A 5,375-nucleotide genomic window follows, 5' to 3' on the forward strand; every position below is an offset into this window, starting at 1 on the left:
TTATTAGAAAAGTGCTTTTTACAATATTTACAAACCGCACGAATTTCCATCTCACCTGTTTTTGGATTTGGTCGGGGCTCCTCGGTGAAATGCTGCCATGCCGGAGAAGTTCGCGGTCTTTTTCCTCTGCCGCGTTCTCCAGCTTATTCGTTGTATACTGAAGCATTATCCACCGGAGCATTTTCTGGTTCAGTGGGGGTGGGGTTAGAAGGCATCATTTTTTCCTCAAAAAATGTCTCCTCACGAAGCTCAGGAAGAGCAGTGAAATCAGGGAAATTTGGTGAGGCCATTTTCTGGAAATTGATAGAACTTGATTGAACTTTGTAAATGAAAGAGCTAGAAAATGAATGAACACGAGAAAAAAGCTTAGAATCAAAATCAAAGAGAGAAGTTGAGAGATAGAATGAGAGTGAGATGAGAATATGAGAGTGAATTATTGTGTGGGATTTATGGTGGAATTAAGGGGTATTTATAGGAGATTTTTGGGTAAAAATTTGGTTTTTTTTCCGTTGGGCCCTTCACGGGCCCAACGTGCGGCACGTGACGGGCCTCCCGTTTGGCCCATCACGTGCCAAACGGGAGGCACGTGACGGGCCAAACGAGAGGCTCGTCACGTGCCGAACGTTGGGCCCGCGAAAGGGCCACTGGACCAAATGAAAAGGGGTTCTTTTTCCGTTGGGCCCAACGTGCGGCACATGACGGGCCTCCCATTTGGCCCATCACATGCCAAACGGGAGGCACGTGACGGGCCAAACGGGAGGCCCGTCACGTGCCGAACGTTAGGCCCGCGAAGGGCCCACTGGACCAAATGAAATGGGCTTTTCGTGGGCCGTTTTCGCAGGCTTGGGCCGGGCCGAATAAGGGCTTGGGCCGGGCCAAATAAGAGCCGGGCCGCGGGCCTCCACGTGCTTGGGCCGCGGGCTGAGAAGTTGAGGCCCAGCCCTAATCCATTACACGTGCCGTGTCGGCCCGGCCCGTAACAGTAACGAACCGGACCGTGCCGAATCATGCACTATTACGGGCTGGGTCGGGCCGTCCATAGACGGCCCGGCCCATTTGACACCTCTAGGAAAAATAACTCTATTTCATAGAGTTATTACGTGGGTTAAAAAAGCGAAGGAGTTTGGGAAGTACATAGGCAGGAATCAGTACCATAATCACCCTAGTCATCAAACACTCATGTTAACAAAGAAAGGGAAACCACGGTAAATAAGTCAACTTTTAAAACACATGGAAGTAAATATCTCATTTAGCAACAACGTTCACAAAATAATAGACCTTTTTAGTTTTCAATATCTTATTTTCCAAATTAATAACTTTTTATTATTTTTCTCTCTTTGCTCAAGTACTCTCTCTCTCTCGTTCCTCTTTGTTTCTCTTTCTAGTATGTGATGTGTTATCTATCTCATATCACGTTTTCTCTTTCTTTATTTCCTCCTCAGTCATTATGGCTTTCTCTCTCTCTCTTTCTTCTTCTCTCTCTTTGCCGCTCTAGATAAACATAATTATATTCTTTCTCTCTCTATCGCCAACAATATTAAGCCCATCAGAATCTCGAATCCTGATTATATCTCTAGGGACGTCATTCTATTCTCTCTCTCTCTCGCCAACAATATCAAGCCCATCAGAAACTCGAATAATGATTATATCACTGTTTGAATTTCGCAACAGTCAAACAATAGTTAATCTTTTGTGTGAGTAGAATTTAGTTTCATGAAATTATTATTTTTTAATGATTGTATGTGATCAGAGTATGATTATGGCATCTTGTTAGGGCTTCTCATCGTAAAATGATGTTTTGTTTGATTATGAGATGAGTTAATTTGAATTTTGAAATTGATTGAAATTCGATATTAACCAAACTAAACTAAACAACCCCCGACAATGTTCAAGTATACGCATCACCTCAAGTAGTCAATTGTGTGAATGAGAGTATTGGTCCTACTAGGATTGTGCTAATTTAGATTGATTACTGAAATAATTAACTCTATGGATTATTTGAACAGAAGATAGAAATACGAATAATTAAAGAAAACAAATTAAAATAAACAATAATATAAAATAACGTTCTAAGGAACGATTCACCAAACTAATCCTAAATTAAATTCCTAAAAGAACTAATTGAGCATATTTCCACTATTGTAGTCGTGTCTCTCTAATATCATCGTTAATCTATTTCAAGCAATAATCAAAATATCCCGATAGGCAAATTTCAATATCTCTGTGAAAATCATAACCTATCAAGCTTCATTAAGATCAAGGACACTCACATGGGACTGACAAGTTTGTTGTTATCTCTATACTACAAAGTCACATGGCATTTCACACAAGCGCCGAAACAATTATCACCTTTCGGTCTCTAATTGAATCCTAAATCACGTAAATATTGGCTAAATATTCACAAGCATCGAGCAAAGAATAAAATGGTCAACAAAATGGAAATAAACCATAAATCAATTCAAGATAGAAAAATCACATATTAATAGCAAGGATAAATCAAATCTCTAGAACAAAACAACTAGTCCATAAACAAAAGTAAAGAACCAAAGATTAAACATTCCAAAAATATAAAAATAAAAGGATAGGAAAATAAGTTAGAAAAACTCATTTGAATGGAGGTCTTCTTTTAATCTTCTCTCCCACTTTTTCCTTGCTCCAAGATGCTTCTCTTTGAATTTGTGAGAAAATAAAATCCTAGACTAAGATTAAATAAATATATATGTTTTTGTATTTTTCTCTCAAAAAAGGCTTTTAAAAGCGTTATTTTCTCTCCTCTATTTTTGTTCTTGGCACTGTGCTGAGCTAATGAGAGCAGAGGAATATCCCTTAGAAAGGCAGCTGGAGGGAGAAATAAATTCTCTAAAATCCCATGTCAGCTGAAAAGAGAAGAATGCCCAATTTGGGCAGCTGACACATGCCAGGTTTCGTGCTCGCATTGGATGGGAATTTGCCGGAGCGACGTGGCAGTGCAGCGCTGGACAGAGGCGCGGGTGCACGAGGAGCCTCGGTGGATGGCGCCGCAACGAATATAGCGGATAGGGTAGGGGGATCGTGAGACACGTGGCGCTCAGAAATTGGGCGAACATTGCTCAACTGTCAACTTCGGACGCGCGCGTATGGAGTGTGGACCGCACGTGCCAACTGATCTTGGCTGGAGTTGATTCCACGGTTAGAAGCATGTGTTTTTCTTTTTTCTTTACTGATGCGCGTGGATTTGTTGAAGTTGATCCCAGTTTCGAATTTTAACTTTTGTCTGTATATTTTCACCCCTAATTTGCTCCAAAATAACATTTTAACCCCCTCACTAAATCTAGGGTTGTTCTTTTGCCCTTTTTGAGTTAGGTAACTTGAGTGTAGATTTTGAGTTATAACTTGAGTTGAAGTTGTAACTTGAGTTTGTGTTTGAGTGAGTCAAAACTTGAATTTGTATTTAGATAGTATTTTAATAAAAACTCAATGCTGATGGAAAATTTTAATATGGTATATGGCTGGGGTTTTATTCATCTTTTCGTTGTCAACGCATAGAAAAAAAATCATCTCAATCAGAATTAAAACAAAAAAGTTATAGCATTTTTAAAAATAGAAAAAATATTGTTCATTAATTTGAGTTCGAGTTTCTGAACTCACGTTGAAGGGGAAACTTGAACTCGAGTTTTAGTCCCAAACTCGACTTCAAACTTAAAAGAACATGAACTTGAATAAAGTTGTAACTCGAGTTGTTTTTTTTTTAAGTTTTTAACTCAAAAAAGGGGCTACCGAAAAGCCCCTAATTACACAAATGAGGAAGGAATTAACTGTTGAAAAGGAAACTAAATAACAATAAAATAAAATAGATATTAAACTAAACAAAACAAAGCAAAATTGTAGTAAAATAAAATAAATTAAAATGAAATCAAACAAAAGTAAAATACACAAAATTAAACTAAAAAGTTTTTTAATCTCAAGGACAAAGCTAATTTTAATGCACAAAAGTAGTGAAATAGCTCTATTTCTTAGAGTTATCTGGTTACTTCCATTCATTGATCAAGACGCAACGCTCCGGTTAAGATTATGTTTTGCAAACACAAAAAAATCAGTAAAATAAGGGTATAATAATTTTTTACTTTTAAGTAATATTATGAGTATCAATAGAGTTTAACACCACAAATAAATAGAGTATGATTCCCACAGCTAGGGCCATAGACAAAGCGCAATAGTTGTACTTCAACTCCACGATGCCTAAATTTTTTTTTCTTTTGCTCATTTGCTTAGACTCTTAGGCCACGTTTACTAAACTATAAAGGAATGTAATGAGATTGGAAAGAAAAGTACAGTAATAGGATTAAGAGTTATTCATTCCCTTTCATGTGTTTACTTGACTATTAGATGGTGTAATGGGAAACAATTCATTCCCTTTCTTATGTTTACTAAAATTAGGAATAGTAATTTTATGAATGTAATCACTAAAATGTCATTTTAAACAATTAAATAATAATTAATTGTATAGTAATTCATTAAGGGTATATGCGTAAATTTAACATTCATTCTTTTTGACAAAGAATTAATACTAAGAGGGGTGCAATGATTGATATTCTTTTTGCTCATTCCCTATATTGTGTAGGGCCCTCCAAATTTTCATTATTAATTTTGTAACCATATACATTATTAAATGGGAAAAAAAATCACTCCTTACTTTCCTATTCTCTTTGATATAAAGTAAACATGTCCTTATATCATACCTTACTTTCTAATTTATCTATCATTTACTTTTTTGTGAAATAGTAAATAAAACCTAGCCTCTTTTTATACCTTATTTTCCTTGTCTAGAGAAAGAGAATATGGCCAACCAACAGTATTGCAGTTCAAATTTTGTCAACAGATACTGAACGTGATGGTGGTTGGAGCAATTGGATTCGTTAATAGGTTTAGTGCTGGAACTTTGGACGGGCCGCCCGAAAAGCGCGAGTTTTTGCCCGAGCCCGAGCCTGAGCCGTCCGAGAAATTCGGGCCGCCCGCCCGAGCCCGAATTTCACCTTGAACGGGCCACGGGCTTGTATTAGGCGGCCCGAGCCCGCCCGAATTGCCCGAATTATTTAAACTTTTTTTTAATATTAAGTTATTTTGTGTTAAAATTTATATATATATATATATATATTACAATTTGAAATTTGAAATGAACACATGAACTATATAAAAAAATTCTTTCTTTATTAATTTTTAAATTTATAATTCATGATTACCTCATTAAAAACTTTACCAAGAAAAACCCAATTGGGATAAAAACTTAGCAAGGAAAAAAGAGTGCAATCATATTGTGACGAATTACAAATTTTACAAACTTACAAAGTTATACAATTACAAATACAATGTCAAAGGTAAATACATATTTACAAATT

Source organism: Morus notabilis, unplaced genomic scaffold (genome assembly GCF_000414095.1).
Source record: "Morus notabilis unplaced genomic scaffold, ASM41409v2 Scaffold283, whole genome shotgun sequence".
In the NCBI taxonomy this organism is placed as follows: Eukaryota; Viridiplantae; Streptophyta; class Magnoliopsida; order Rosales; family Moraceae; genus Morus; species Morus notabilis.